This window comes from Somniosus microcephalus, chromosome 1, assembly GCF_052327205.1.
Source record: "Somniosus microcephalus isolate GS21.2 chromosome 1, FLI_Smic_1.0, whole genome shotgun sequence".
Lineage (NCBI taxonomy): Eukaryota > Metazoa > Chordata > Chondrichthyes > Squaliformes > Somniosidae > Somniosus > Somniosus microcephalus.
The window spans coordinates 260,403,597-260,420,572 of NC_140987.1; the positions used below are offsets into that span (position 1 = coordinate 260,403,597).

Consider the following 16,976-nt stretch of genomic DNA (forward strand, 5'->3'; position numbering starts at 1 on the left):
TGCCTGACTATGCCTCAGCTGACTCCGCCCCTGGGCTACCGAGTATAAGAGCGGCCGCATGGCAGCTCCTGGCATTCGGTCGTCCACTAGAGGCATAGTCCTGATCTGTCTGAAGTGCAATTCAGTAGTTAATAAAAGCCTGTTGTTCTGAACTCTGCCCAGCCTTTTATTAGAATTGATAGCGCATCAGCTGGTAAAACATGTTTTGGACTAAAATTCCAACTTGCATACCGTGCAATCCTGGCATTCCAAAATACTCCATGGTCCACATAGTCAAAGATGTTCCAAATAGACATCTGTGTACGGAGGCCTGCTGTGCACATGTAGCACATTCCTGCCTGGCCTGATCGATTGCAACTTCATTCTCATAGTTCACATTTGTGTTGGATGGTGGGGTCGGAGATGGGGGTGGGGGAGGTGGGGTGGTGGTGGCTGGTGATGGGGTAGGTTCACAATGTCTCAATGAAACTCTAAATACTCTTTACTCTTTCCGCTCCTGGAAAAATGTATTAGTCTCATTTGTTCAGCGAAACTTTTTTTTGTGCCAATTGTGAAGGAAGGATAAGGTCATTGTGTGCTGGAGATTTTTATCCACTTGGAATTAGATTGAGCGTATCCACGCTCATTCTTCTTGCAATCAGATCTTTATTGTTGGGTATGTTTTGTGCCTAGGCTCACAGTGTGCCTCATCTACTGCAACACAATATTTTGCAAAGTGACTTTGACAAAAATACATTAAAGCTTGAAAGGGGCGGGGGGAAATTTAATTGCAATTAGTTGGTGAGGCAGGAACAATGGTGCGTGCACACACTCCGTATCATAAATAGGGCCAAAAAGGTCTTGCAAGTCAACAAGACAATGGATCAGATTTTTGCTTTCCAAGGTGAAAGTCAGCTGCAAATGTTTAATGGCTGATGCCAATCCTGCCAGAATCGAAAAGTGCTGATAGCACTCGATGTCCCATATGTAAACTAGGCCTGTATTCCCTTGAATAGAGAAGTTTAAAGGGTGATGTGATTGAGGTTTTTAGGATTTTAAAAAGAATTGATAGGGTAGATAGAAACTTTTTCCGCTGGCGGGGGAGTCTAGGACAAGGGGACATAACCTTAAAATCAGAGCCAGGCCATCCAGGAGAGAAGCTAGGAAACACTTCCTCACGCAAAGGGTGGTAGAAGTGTGGAACTCTCTCCCACAAAAAGCAGTAGATGCTGGGTCAATTAATTATTTTAAATCTGAGATCGATAGATTTTGCTAGACAAAGGTATTAAGTGATTTGGAACCAAGGCAGGTGGATGGAGTTAGAATAAAGATCAGCCATGATCTAATTGCATGGTGGACCAGGCTCGAGGGGTTGAATGGCCTGCTCCTGTTCCTATGTTCCAACATTAAGTTCATTTTCAGTTATTCATGACTCCAAGTGTAGACTTGGATTAGCCTAGAAAGCACTCGAATGGGGAATATGGGAAAAAAATTGAACGCGAGCCAAATTTAAAAGAGATGGGGCCAATGAAACGGTAGTGTCACAATAGTGGGGACAACATTTTTGAAAGCCTTTGGAGAGCTGCAAAAGGTATCTTTACCCATTAGCAGATTCTTCCAAGGATGCAGAGGCAGGGACTAAGAATTGGAAAGCAACAATGAAGAGAAAGGGAACCCTAGTCGCTGACGCGAGTCTGCAAACAAGTGACGAAGCAGCCCGGCATTCAACCCCCACTTGACGGTTTGCTGACGTCGAGGAGGTGCAGCACAAGGTGGCTGCAAGGAAAGGTGCTCTCCGTGCCACTTCACGGTACCATCCGCATAGGTCATAGGTCAGCATTGCTGCAAGATGTATAACAATAACAGTAATTGCTGCCCCCATTAACACTATCCAATGAATCTCCGGCCTGTTTCACACAGGAGTTTTAGCCACCCAAAAACTTCAACAGGGCGAACAGATAAACATCAGTTAGGATCAATCTCTGCCACATTCCATGCTCCATTACGGCCCATTTGTCCACAGTTTCAGATGCAACGGAGGCTATAAATCAGCCCCAATGCTTTTACAGGAGGATGGCTTTCATCCCATCATTTCGTGTCGAGTTCAAGCCCAACATAGCATTGATGGATAATAGATCGACGACAGAGAATAGGTAATGAGGAGTCAGCTGTGGCTCAGTGGATAGCATCCTCACCTCCAAGTCAGAAGGCTGTGGGTTCAAGTCCCGCTCCAGAGACTTGAGTACAAAATCTAGGCCGATACTCCCAGTGCAGTACTGAGGGAGTGCTGCGTTGTCAGAAGTGCTGTTTTTCAGATGAGATGTCTGCCCTCTTGGGAGGATGTAAATGAACCCATGGCACGATTTTGGTGTTCTCGACAATATTTATCCCTCAAGCAACACCACTAAAAACAGATGATCTGGTCACTATCACGTTGCTGTTTGTGGGAGCTTGCTGTGCGTACATTGGCTGCTGCGTTTCCTACATTACAACAGTGATGGCACTTCAAAAAAGTACTTCATTGGCTGTAAAGCACCTTGGGACATTCTGAAGTCGTGAAAGGCGTTATATAAATGAAAGTCTTTTTTTTTCTTTTCCGTAAATGGTCTAGCTGTTTCTACAACTTCAGAAAGTGTGACCGGATATTGACTGGGATTCAGTGGCAAGTTTCTCGTATCCAATTCTAAATTTCATTAAAAATAACCAAGCTGTAGCCTTTCTAAGATAGTGAGGGGATGAGATAGTTTGCTGGTGTCTCATCAGAGGCTTGTTAGAAAAATGCTGCCCTACAAGAGGAAATGTAGCAACATGAATAGAAAGTTGGCTGGCAGGCAGGAAACAAAGAGTTAAATGGGTGCTGCTTGAACAGATGTGTTGGAAGTGGTGTACCCCAGAGCTCAGTAGGGGTGCACTTGTGTTCTCGGTACATATATTGATGATTTGAACATAGGAAGATAGGACATAGGAACAGGAGGAGGCCATTTAGCCCCTCGAGCCTATTCTACCATTCAATGAGATGGTATCAATACTTTTTAAAATCCTAAAAACCTCAATCAAACCACCCTTTAAACTTCTCTATTTCAGGGAATACAGGCCTATTTCTGTGACCTAACTCCATATACCAGCCTTTGCCCCACCAGCCAGTCGGAAGGATGTAGAGGAGCAAATTTGCAGGGAAATTACAGAGAGGTGCAAGAACTATAGAGTAGTGATAATGGGGGACTTCAACTATCCTAATATAGACTGGGATAGTAATAGTGTAAAGAGCAGGGAGGGGGAAGAATTTCTGGAGGGGGAAGAATTTCTGAAGTGTGATCAGGAGAACTTTCTTGATCAGTATGTTTCCGGCCCAACGAGGAGGGAGGCATTGCTGGATCTGGTTCTGGGGAATGAGGTGGGCCAAGTCTTCACCAGGAGCAAGCGCAAATAGCAGAAGGAGCCCACCCACCCGCCCCTTCAACCACCGTCTGCCCCACCTGTGATGGAGACTGTAGGTCCCGCATTGGATTCATCGGTCACCTAAGAACTCATTTTTAACGTGGAAGCAAGTCATCCTCGGTTCCGAGGGACTGCCTAAGACGAAGAAGGGTCAAGTGGAGCAAATGATAGTAGGGGGAACATTTAGGGAACAGTGATCATAGTATCAGAAGGTTTAGATTAGCTTTGGAAAAGTACAGGGCGCAATCTAGAGTAAAAATACTTAATTGGAGGAAGACCAATTTCAGTGGGTTGAGAATGGATCTGGCCTGGGTAAACTGGAATCAAAGATTGGCAGGCAAAACTGTAATTGAACAATGGGCTGCCTTTAAAGAGGAGATGGTTCGGGTACAGTCGAGGTACATTCCCACGAGAGGGAAAGGTAGGGCACCTAAAACCAGAGCTCCCTGGATGACGATAGCGAGTAAGATAAAGCAGAAAAAGGGGGCGTATGACAAATGTCAGGTTGAGAATACAAGTGAAAACCAGGCTGAATATAGAAAGTTAGGAGGGGAAGTGAAAAAGGAAATAAGAGGGGCAAAGAGAGAGGATGAGAATAGAATGGCAGCTAAAATAAAAGGGCATTCAAAAGTCTTCTTAGGCATATAAAAAATAAACGGATAGTAAGAGGAGGGGTGGGGCCGATTAGGGACCACAAAGACCTATGCATGGAGGCAGAGAGCATGACTGAGGTACTAAATGAGTATTTTGCATCTGTCTTCACCAAGGAAGAAGATGCTGCCAAAGTTATAGCAAAAGAGGAGGTGGTGGAGATACTGGATGGGATAAAAATTGATAGAGGAGGTCCAAGAAAGGCTGTCTGTACTTAAAGTAGATAAGTCATCAGGACCGAATGGGATGTATCCTAGGATGCTGAGGGAGGTTAATGTGGAAATCGCGGCGGTATTGGCCATAATCTTCCAATCCTCCTTAGATACGGGGTGGTGCCAGAGTACTGGAGAATTGCAAATGTTACACCAAAAAAGGGTGTAAAGATAAACCCAGCGGTGAGGTGAGTAGAAAGTAATAGAAAATGTTTCCTTACCTTTGTTTCTTCCTGCAGACTTCAACAGTTGGGAAACCGGAGACTCCCGCATCTCACCGGCAGAGATGACAGATGGCTGCTGCATTCTCCAATGCAACAACCATCTCATTTCTGCTAAAGAAAGAGGTTTGAAGAGTCTTGAATAAAGGACTCATCAAATAACATAGAATGTCAGTGTTTGACAGCTTCACAGAGCTGTCAAACGATTGACACATGAAACGTCATACTTGACATTCTTTGGCTTAACAAGGCCAATCAAGGGAAAATAGCGTGGGTTGGCCACAAGTCGATGGAAGCAGGACTGAAACCCAACAAGCAGCAATCCCGCCTCCAACGCGCCCTCATTGGCAAAATCACCCCCTAAGACTCTGACACTACAACAACAACAATTTGCTTTTATATGACACCTTTAATGTAGTAAAACATCCCAAGGCACTTCACAGGAGCGATTATCAAACAAGATTTTACACCGAGCCACATAAGGAGATATTAGGACAGGTGATCAAAAGCTTGGTCAAAGAAGTAGGTTTTAAGGAACGTCTTAATAGGAGGCGAGCGAGGGAACATTGGGAGTAGGGCTGGAAGAGGTTATAGAGATGGGGAGGAACAAGCCCATGGTGGGATTTGAACACAAGGATGAGAGGTGTTGTTGGACCGGGAGCCAACATAGGTCAGTGAGCACAAGATTAATGGGTGAACTGGATTATGTACGCGTTAGGACACGGGTAAGAGAGTTTTGGATGAGCTCAAGTTTACGGAGGGTGCTGGTGGTGGGAGGCCAGGAGAGCGTTGGAGTAGCAAAGTCTAAAAACTATTCTAGACTATTCGGCGCAAATTCAGAATCTGCGATGAAGTCAATTCAAGGCTATTTCCACTGAACAGCTCTCCAAACACTGGTATCCTCTTCATTGTCATGGTTTGTTTTGAAAGGCATGTAGTTAGCAATGTTTCCTTTTCTGGTTAGATTTTAATTTGCATTCATATACGGACCGTAGATGTTTTATGCTCGAGATCAACTAAATTAGCAGGAAAAAATGTAAGAGGCGGCATTGTTCCAATTGGCACACCCTTGATGACCGTGTCTTCATCCAAAATTTTCCATGCTGTTCATTCTTGAAGAACCGTTAGATTTTTCCTACTGTATGTCAAGTAATTGTTTTCCATTTGCAGCAGAAAAAAGATGTTGAGGATACTGGCAAAGGCCCCTTTACATTCCAGTCAGTGTCTCAACCCTTTAGTAGTTTAACTCAACAGTGGAGAAAACATCCTTTTTAAGAGTTGAATAAGACAAAGTTGGATGCTACTTGATGCGGATAATATGGGCTGAATTTACATTACTGGAAAGAATAAATGCTTGAGCACACCAGTGATTTGTGTACATCCATCTTTGCACAAGTAGCCATGGAATTGTGAGGGAGCGCTGCACTGTCGGAGGTGCCAGCTTTCGGATGAGACGTTAAACCGAGGCCCCAATCTGCCCCCTCGGGTGGACGTAAAAGATTCCATGGTGTTATTTCGAAGAAGAGCAGGGGAGTTCTCCCAGATGTCCTCGGCTAATATTTATTCCTCAACCAACATCACTTAAAGGCAGATTATCTGGTCATTATCTCATTGCTGTTTGTGGGAGCTTGCTGTGCACATATTGGCTGCTGCGTTTCCTAATTACAACAGTGACTACACTTCAAAAAGTTATCCTAACATCTCTACTTATTCTCTCACTAATAATTTTAAATGGCTGGCCCCTTGTAACTGACTCCCCAACCAAAGGAAATAATCACTCCCAATTTATTCTATCAAAATCTCAATTACATCTCCTCTTAGCCTTCTCTCCTCTAGTGGACATAGTCACAGTATCTCAAGTTTCTCCTCGTAACTATAGTTTCCCATCCTTGCTATTATCCTGCTGAATCTACAGATTGTTCTCTTCGGCCTTTCTGTAAGGGGGACATGCAAAACTGCACATAATACTCTAACTATGGCCTAACCAATGCTTTGTATATCTTGTACTTTGTGTCCCTATTTATAAAACCTAAAATCCTATGGCCGTTTTTATGGCTTCATCCACCTGTATTCGCACTTTCAGGGAATTATATATTTGAACAGATGTCTCTTTGTTCATCCACACCCTTCAGTGTCTTTCCATTAAGTGTATATACTCCCATTCTGTTGCTTTTTTCACCCCAGATTGTATTACGCCACACCTATCCACATTCAAATGCTGTCTGCCTATTCCATTAACCTCCAGTCTTCCTGAAGTATTTTACAGTCCTTTTCACGTTTTGCCAAGCCTCCTACTTTTGTGTTACCAGAAAATTTCAAGACTGTGTTCCTTATACCCAAGTCTAAGGGTTAAATTACGAGGAGGGATTGCACAAACTGGTGTTGTATTCCCTGGAATTTAGAAGATTCAGGGGTGATTTGATCGAAGTTTCAAGATATTAAGGGGAACTGAAAGGGTAGATAGAGAAAAACAACTTCTGCTGGTTGGGAAATCTAGGGCTAGGAGACATAGCCTAAAAATTAGAGCCAGGCCTTTCAGGAGTGAAATTAGGAAACAGTTCTACACGCAAAGGTTGGTAGAAGTTTGGAACTCCTTTCCGCAAATGGCAGTTGATGCTAGGTCAGTTGTTAATTTTAAATTTGAGATTGATAGATTTGTTAACCAAAGGTATTAAAGGATATAAAATCATAGAATGGTTACAGCACAAAATCTTTTCTAACCCTCTCTAAGGCCTTCACATCCTTCCTAAAGTGCGGTGCCCAGAATTGGACACAATACTCCAGTTGAGGCCGAACCAGTGAAGGAGGAGAAGAGGGGAGTGCAGGAGGAGAAGAAGGGAGGGGAGTGCAGGAGGAGGGGAGGGGAGGGGAGTGCAGGAGGAGGGGAGGGGAGTGCAGGAGGAGGGGAGGGGAGTGCAGGAGGGCGTTGGTCCCTTAGAGGATGAGAATGGGGAATTAATAATGGGGAACAGGGAAATGGCAGAGACTCTGAACAAATATTTTGTATCTGTCTTCACAGTAGAAGACACCAACAACATCCCAATAATGGATAATCAAGGGGCCACAGGGAGGGGGGAACTAAAGACAATCACTATCGCTAAGGAAAAAGTAATTGGTAAAATAATGGGACTAAAAGACGACGGCCTAGAAATTCAGTTGGCGCCGCGCCAGGGCTTTAGCGCCGGAAATTTAGCGCCGGCGCTAAGTCCCCCTGCGCGCGCCAAAAATTCAGTAGCGCCGCGCCCAAATGGCTGCCGGCGCTACAGGAGGGTGTCAGCGCCTCGAAATGGGCGCTGACTGCCGCATTGCAGCGCAATTCCGGCGCTGCGGCACCCGATGCGGTGCGGCAGGCTGGGGAAGTGCAGGCCTCCTCCTTCAGTTAAGGAGGAGCTGCCTGCACCCGCCCGCTGGCCGTTGAAATCTTGAAAAAAATGAGCCCGGCACCTCGGAGAAGTGCCGGGCTCACAGGCCAGACGCATCTGTTCCGCGGGGGGGGGGGGGGGGGGTGAAGGAGTCCGGGGAGGGAGGTGCGGGCAGGCGGCAGGCGGGAAAGCGGCCGGCCGCCGCGCGACCTTAATGCGCCGGCGCTAACTCGCGTAGGACTCTGCTGAAACATCGTTAGTTGCGGCTGCCACGGGCGAGGCGGCCGCAACTCAATTTCGGCGTTGGGGCCCGTCACCACGGCAACCGGGACGCTGCGCACACCGATGACGTCATCGGTGCCGACGCAGCGCAACCGGTCTAACGCCGATGGCAGGGCCCCACTGAATTTACAAACCAGCCATAACTCTGGCGCTAGGCCCTCTAGCGCCTCAAATGGGGCGCTAACCCTACTGAATTTTCAGCCCGACAAGTCCCCTGGACCAGATGGCCTGCATCCCAGGGTCTTAAAAGAAGTGGCTGCAGAGATAGTGGATGCATTGGTTGCAATATACCAAAATTCCCTGGACTCTGGAGAGGTCCCAGTGGATTGGAAAACCGCAAATGTAACACCCCTATTTAAGAAAGGAGGGAGACAGGAAGCAGGAAACTATAGACCAGTTAGCCTAACATCTGTTGTTGGGAAAATGCTGGAGTCCTTCATTAAGGAAGCAGTAGCAGGGCATTTGGAAAATCATAATGCAATCAAGCAGAGTCAGCATGGTTTTATGAAAGGGAAATAATGTTTAACAAATTTGCTGGAGTTCTTTAAGGATGTAACGAGCAGGGTGGATAAGGGTGAGCCAGTGGATGTGGTGTATTTGGATTTCCAGAAGGCATTCGATAAGGTGCCACATAAAAGGTTACTGCATAAGATAAGAACTCACGGAGTTGGGGGTAATATATTAGCCTGGATAGAGAATTGGCTAACTAACAGAAAGCAGAGAGTCGGGATAAATGGGTCATTTTCCGGTTGGTAAACGGTAACTAGTGGGGTGCCACAGGGATCGGTGCTGGGGCCTCAACTATTTACAATCTACATTAATGACTTGGATGAAGGGACCGAGTGTAATGTAGCCAAATTTGCGGATGACACAAAGGTGGGTGGGAAAGCAAGTTGTGCAGAGGACTCAAAGAATCTGCAAAGGGATATGGACAGGCTAAGTGAGTGGGCAAACATTTGGCAGGTGGAGTATAATGTGGGAAAGTGCAAAGTTATCCACTTTGGCAGGAAAAATAAAAAAGCAAATTATTATTTAAATGGAGGGAGATTACAAAATGCTACAGTTCAGAGGGACCTGGGGATCCTTGTGCATGAAACACAAAAAGTTAGCATGCAGGTACAGCAAGTAATCAAAAAGGCAAATGGAATGTTGGCCTTTATTGCAAGGGGTCTGGAGTATAAAAGCAGGGAAGTCCTGCTACAACTGTACAGGGTATTGGTGAGACCACACCTTGAGTGCTGCATACGGCTTTGGGCTCCTTATTTAAGGAAGGATATACTTGCATTGGAGGCAGTTCAGAGATGATTCACATGGTTAATTCCAGAGATGAGGGGGTTGACTTATAAAGAAAGGTTGAGCAGGCTGGGCCTATACTCATTGGAATTTAGAAGAATGAGAGGTGATCTTATTGAAACATAAGAAACTGAGAGGGCTCGACAAGGTAGATGCAGAGAGGATGTTTCCCCTCATGGGGAAATCTAGAACTCAGGGGCATAGTTTCAGAATAAAGGGTCACCCTTTTAGAACTGAGATGAGGAGAAATTTCTTCTCCGAGGGTCGTAAATCTGTGGAATTCTCTGCCCCAGAGAGCTGTTGTTAATGTGAGACACACAAACAATTTAAAAAAGACATTACATTTAGATCCAAAAAATATCAATTCATAGCTACCTATCTGTGAAATACCCTTGCTGTTCCTGCCACAATCTCCTTTTATACAAGATGTCAGGTATACCCGTGGGTTAAGTCACGACAAATCAGTGCCCCACTTCATAGGAACAGGAGGAGGCCATTAAACCTCTCGAGCCTGTTCCACCATTCAACGAGATCATGGCTGATCTGTATTCTAACTCCATCTACCCGCCTTGGCTCCACATCCCTGAATACCCGCGGCTAAAAAAAAAATCTATCGATCTCTGTTTTAGAAATATTCAATCGACCCCCCCCCCCCCAGCCTCAACAGCTTTTTGGGGGGAGAGTTTTCCAGATTTCTGTAGTGTATGTGCCTTTAAGTCAGAACTACTTTTACAGCTCCTGTATACTGTAGTACTGGCAGTGACCACACCGGTATATAAGCTTTGCGCATGCCTCTGTACCCACAGTCTAGAGATTACCCTCCTCCAGTAAAGACCTGTTATTTGTTAATGTACAGCATCCGTGTGATTATTTATCCACTGAACCACGGATCCAACAGTGGCGATGAGTGTCGATTCGAATCTACATGCAACATTAAAAAAAAAAGTCGAGGCCAGGAACACGGGCGTCGACCACGAGCAACCGTCCAGCAGTCAGCCAGAGATACAACTTCGCAGGGGAGGCTGTGGAGAGCCGGGCTTGGTTCCCCAGCCACAACGAGTAGTAAGAGACCGACGACAGGTCCAGCGCAGACCCTTCCCGAGCAGCGGCGGCTGGAGCCGACCGACGGCGGAGAGAGTGCCGAGCAGCGTCGACGGGGTAAGACAGAGGGTGAAGAGCGCAGGGCGCAGCCGGGGGTTGAACACCGAGCGGCGTCGAGAAAAATAAAACAAACCGGAGAGAGGGTAAGAGACAGCCGGGTTCTAGACTGAGCGGCGTTGAAAAAAAATAAATAAAAAGAAGAACGCGCAGAGCACAGCCAGTGCTCACGGGCTCAACAGGGTCCACGGGGCGAAGAAAGGGGAGACGACATTGAGCCGCGGAGAAGGAAGAGCGCGGGAGGCGCCATTGAGCCGCGGAGAAGAAGGGAGAGCGCGGGAGACGCCATTTTAAGAAGCCGCAGCGGAGAAGAAGGGCGAGCGCGGGAAGGAAGGAAAGCGTGGGAGACGCCATTTTGTGCCAGCGGAGAAGAAGGGGAAGCGCGGGAGGCGCCATTGGTGATAGTTAACGCACACCCAAGGATGCCGAAGAGTGGCAGTATCTCTACGTTCGACAATGAAGTCGAAGATTGGGCGACATATGTGGAACGTATTGAGGTGTACTGCAGGGCGAATGAAGTGCCAGATGCTAATAAAGCACTGGTTCTGTTAAATTCCATGGGTGCAAAAACTTATGGTTTACTGCAAAATCTAATAACCCCAGAGAAGCCGGTAAACAAGAATTTTGAAAGCATAGTAGAAATCCTACAGGACCACTTAAACCCCACACCGCTGCTGATAGCAGAACCATTTAAGTTCCATAAAAGGAACCAACACAAAGACGAAAGCAATGCTGAGGACGTAACGGAACTGCGCAAGCTATCAAAACACTGCCAGTTTGGAGCGGGACTAGCAGATATGTTAAGGGACAAGTTTGTGTGTGGGCTACAAAGTGAAGGAACCCAGAAACGGCTTCTATCAGAAAAGGACCTGACGCTGGACAAAGCTTTCAGTATGGCAGTATCACACGAAGCAACTGCAAGGGGCGCTGCAGAGATACAACGGAGACCGCAAGAATATGGCACCAATGAAATGTCCTATGGAACAGGGAAGTGCTATCGCTGCGGCAGAACAACACATGACCAGAAAGATTGTTGGTTCAAGGACCAAGTGTGCAGACAGTGTGGGAAAGCAGGACACATAGCAAGAGTCTGCAGGTCTGGGAAGAAAACCAATAGTAAGAAATCTCCACAGGAGAAGTACAAAAAGGTATACCAGGTGATGGACAGTAGTTCAGACGAACAGAAAAGTGACACAGACTCCGGAAGCAAGGAGCTGGGTTGTCTGAAACTACATAAGGTAACCGAAATGGAGGATCACCAGACTATCTGGGTTACACTCAAGATAGACGGAGTCCAAGTGGAAATGGAATTGGACACATGGTCAGCTCTAACAGTCATAAATCAAAGACTACAAGCGGCTATTTTCACACATACCCTTGAAAGCTACAGAGATTGTCTTGAAGACGTATACGGGGCAAAAAGTCTACCCCAAAGGAAAAATAAGGGTGAAAGTGACATATAAAGGCCAGGAAATAGCTAAAATGGATATATATGTATTGCCAAATGGAGGACCACCACTGCTAGGACGTGAATGGGTCCGGAAGATACAATTAGATTGGCATTCCATACAGGCACTGAATGTAGAGGCCAAAAAGGATGACGACGTCACACCTGGACGACTATCAAAAATGCTAACTGACGCAAAAGAAGTGTTCCAGGAGGGACTAGGAACACTAAAAGGAATAACAGCAACGATTAAAATAGAGGAAAATGCAAGCCCAAAGTTTCTGACGGCCAGACCAGTGCTTTATGCGATCAGACCAGCTGTTGAAGCAGAGCTGGAAGGGTTGGAACGTTCAGGAGTACTGTCCAAAGTGGACTGGAGCGAGTGGGCTACACTCATCGTTCCTGTAATGAAGAGGTCGTTGAGTAATACGCCTGGGGAACCAAAGAAGGTCCGCATCTGTGGGGATTTTAAGGTGACAGTGAACCCAGTCCTTCACACGGTGCAATATCCGCTTCCACGAATTGAGGATATTTTCGCCTCGCTATCTGGAGGTAAATGCTTCACCAAAATTGATCTAGCCCAGGCGTACTTGCAAATGGAAGTAGAAGAAGCTTCGAAACATTACCTTATGATCAACACTCATAAAGGTCTCTATCAATACAACCAGCTGGTGTTTGGAGTAGCCTCGGCTCTGGCTATCTGGCAAAGGATCAGGTCCTGCAAGGGATTCCAGGGACCCAGTGTTATTTGGATGACATCTTGGTCACGGGCGAAAACGACGGTGATCACCTCGCCAACTTGGAGAAGGTGCTCACCAGATTAAAGGTGTATGGGCTACGAGCTAATCGCCACAAGTGCGAGTTTTTCCAGAAACAGATCTCGTATTGTGGCCACGTCATCGATGAAGAGGGGTTACATAAGTCCCCTGACAAGATTGAGGCAGTAGTCAAGGCTCCAGCACCGGAAAATGTGTCACAACTGAGGTCGTTCCTCGGGCTGGTAAACTACTACCACAAGTTCTTACCAAATTTATCTACGGTATTACACCCGCTGAACACCCTACTGCAAACAGGGGTACCATGGAAGTGGGATGACGAACGTAGACGAGCTTTCCAGAAGTGTAAAGAATTGATCACATCAAAAGAGGTGTCGGCCCATTTCAACCCAGCACTACCAATTCATTTGGCATGTGATGCATCACCCTACGGTAGTGGAGCGGTGCTGTCGCACAAATTCCCAGACGGGTTGGAGAGGCCAGTAGCCTTTGCGTCTCGGTCACTAACCTCAGCCGAGTGCAACTATGCCCAGATTGACAGGGAGGCCCTCAGCCTAGTATGGGGAGTAAAAAAATTCAACCACTATCTGCATGGGCAGAAGTTTACCTTGCTGATTGACCACCAACCACTTGTCTCCATCTTTAATCCTAAGAAGGGCGTTCCAGTGATGACTGCACAGCGGTTACAAAGATGGTCCCTGTTTCTAGGGGCGAATCAATATGAAATAGAATATAAAGGCACGAAACAGCATGGGAACGCTGATGGGCTATCGCGCCTGCCACTGCCTACTGTGGAGGAAGCACCAGCAGTGGACCCTATCGAGATATTTTATTCGTCAATAATTGAACGATTGCCAGTAACAAACACGGATATAGAGAAGGAGACCCGCAATGATCCGATGCTGTCACGGGTATATGAATTGACGGTGAGGGGATGGCTAACACATGGCGACTCACTGTTGCCAGCATTCTCATCCAGAAGAGAACAGCTGTCAGTATGCCAGGGGACAGTGATGTGTGGGTCCAGAGTGGTGATTCCACCCAAGTTAAGGGAGAGAGTGCTAAATGAGCTACATGAAGGTCATCTGGGGGGAGTGAAAATGAAAAGCCTTGCTAGGGCTTATGTGTGGTGGCCGGGAATCGATCAACAAATCGAAGACCTAACTAAGAGCTGCTTAGGATGCCAGAAGGTCCAAAATGCACCACCACATGCCCCTCTACACCCATGGGAGTGGCCCTCCTCTCCATGGCAACGGGTGCATATTGATTTCGCTGGTCCATTCATGGACTCCATGTTCTTCATAGCAGTGGATGCTCATTCAAAGTGGCCTGAGGTGATAAAAATGTCTTCAACCACTACAGAGAAAACGATTGCAGTCCTACGGACCATATTTGCCAGAAACGGTTTGTCAGAGCAGATTTGCTCTGATAATGGACCACAGTTTGTGTCCGACGAGTTCCAAAAATTCATGAAAAGGAATGGGGTAAGGCATTACACATCCGCCCCGTATCATCCAGCCACAAATGGATTGGCTGAGAGGTTCGTACAAACCTTTAAGAAGGCGATAAAGGCCATGTGCGACGACGAAATTCCACTACAGCATAAGATGGACAATTTCTTATTAGCCTACCGAAACGCGGCACATGCAGTTACCAATCAGACCCCGGCCATGATGTTCTTTAACCGAAGGTTGAGATCTCGTCTGGACTTGCTCAGACCAAATGTGCGAAGAAATGTTGAGGACAAACAATTCCAGCACATCAATGAGAAGCCGACAAGGAGCTTCAATGTAGGGCAACCAGTCTTGGCCCGTGACTGTCGAACAGAGAAGTGGCAACCCGGAACGATACGTACAAGGCAGGGGCCATTAATGTACACAGTGGATGTCGGGGAGAACATTGTGAGACGCCACGTCGATCTGATCTTAGCGTCACAGGAACGCGTCAACCCCATGTCTCGAGTACCTGGGGATGAACCCGACATACCGGTAGCATTTACTTCAGACCCAGTAGCAGTGGAACCCGATGAACTACCCAATGAAAAGGGGTCAGAATCGCCTCTGCACCAAGAACAAGAACCTCTGGAAAGGCGCTATCCCGAAAGGGTCAGGAAGCCGCCCCAAAGACTGAATCTATAAATGGACTTTTGTTGTTTAATATACATGTTGAAATGTTAATTGTTATTTGAATATTAGGGGTATTACTAATCTAAAAGGGGAGGAATTGTAGTGTATGTGCCTTTAAGTCAGAACTACTTTTACAGCTCCTGTATACTGTAGTACCGGCAGTGACCACACCGGTATATAAGCTTTGCGCATGCCTCTGTACCCCCAGTCTAGAGATTACCCTCCTCCAGTAAAGACCTGTTATTTGTTAATGTACAGCATCCGTGTGATTATTTATCCACTGAACCACGGATCCAACAATTTCCACTCCCCTTTGTGTGAAGAAGTGCATCCTAACTTCTCTCCTGAATGGCCTGGCTCTGATTTTAAGGTTGTGCTCCCTTGTTCTGGACTCTCCCACCAGAGGAAAATATCTTTCTCTCCACCCTATCAATTCCTTTCAAAAATCCTAAAAACCTCAATCAAATCACCCCTTAACCTTCTATATTCCAGCGAATACAATAATCTAACCCTTGGAGCCTTGTAATTACAGGAGATTGGCTTATATTCAGGGCTGTTTTAGCACGATCAGCTTTTGCGATGGTGTATCAGCTTCCTGCCAGATGTTGGTGAACGTTAGCTGGATTTCTCGGTTGGCATTTGTCGCCTGACAATAAGTATTTCTTAGAGTTTTGAATGCAGGGTCAAGATATTTAGTGATGCTTGCCAAGTGAGGTCACATTGATTAGGTAAATGGTTACAAAACAGCAGATTCTGCTCTTTCCTTACAAGGCAAGTCAAAAGATACCTTAGCAATGTGCGCAGACATATGCAGATTAGAAAAATTTGAAGCTTAAACACAAACTTTTAAAATGTTCTAATTGGAAAAAGTAAACGAAATGATAAATAATGTATCTATCTGGAGTGTGAGGATTTTGATTTCTCCTGTCGGTGTCCTGACTGTATTTGTGTTAGCCACTAGATGGCATCCTGTATTACATTAGAAAGTGTCATATGCAAAATCTAGGCCGCTAAGTCTCCCCTACATTACAACAGTTACTAAGCTGTAAAAATACTTCATTGGCTGTGGGATGTCCTCAGGTCGTCAAAGGCACTATACAAATGCAAGTTCTTCCTTTAGTTGTGCAGTTTTGGAAGTACTGTGATAAAACAATTAACATCAAACACTATGTCATGTAAACCCTTCTGTGTTTCAGAATGATATAGGGGTTCAATTGAGGGCCGGTTGCATAGACTAGGCTTGTATTCCCTTGAATATAGAAGATTGTCTTCAGTTACATGGGGAGACTGGAGAAGCTGGGGTTGTTCTCTTTAGAGCAGAGAAGGTTAAGGGGAGATTTAATAGAGGTGTTCAAAATCATGAAGGGTTTTGATAGAATAAGGAGAAACGGTTTCCTTTGGCAGAAGGATAACCAGAGGGGAGGGGGGCGGAAATTGGAGGTCTCTGCTGCTGCTTAAAGAGAGTACCTCTTAAAGTGGGAGGTGCGCTCCAGCCACAGGCAGAAGGGAAACTTGGTAAGGAGAAAAATGGCTGAAAGAGGTCCGGACAGGGCACCCAGGATCTTTGATGCTGCGTTGGAGGCTCTGATGTGGGCGTTGGACAGGAGGGGGGAAATCTTGTTCCTCCTCACCCCCCAGTGTCTCAATGAAAGCTCAGAAGCCTTTCGCCTCCCAAGCTTTAGCCACTGGGGAAACACTTCGTAGGGGCACTCGGATAGTGAAAGGAGCACGCAAAGCAGCCACTAAGGGCTTACACAAGGGCAATTCATAATTATTTCACGTTAATGATTAGATACAGATGGAATTCAGTGAAGTTCAGGTAGGACAGGTGCTCCCTGAAGACCCGCTGTGGGAATGGCCTTCTCCTCTTCCCTCTTCTCCCAGGTGCTCCTACTCTCTCCCGTCTTCCTTTCTGCTCCCCCTCCAGCCCCAAAGGTAGACCGACCACACCAGCCCTGACTGCAGTAAAAACATGTTCTGAAGGCAGCCAAAAAACAGTCCAGCATCAGCAAAAACTTCTCAGAAAACCAA

General features: G+C 46.3%; 1 protein-coding gene across 7 annotated transcripts in view; it reads right to left on the bottom strand.

The window, feature by feature from the left end:
- lpar1 (lysophosphatidic acid receptor 1) overlaps positions 1-16,976 on the bottom strand; it is a 148,500-nt gene that overhangs the window by 19,947 nt on the left and 111,577 nt on the right. The window lies entirely within an intron of this gene.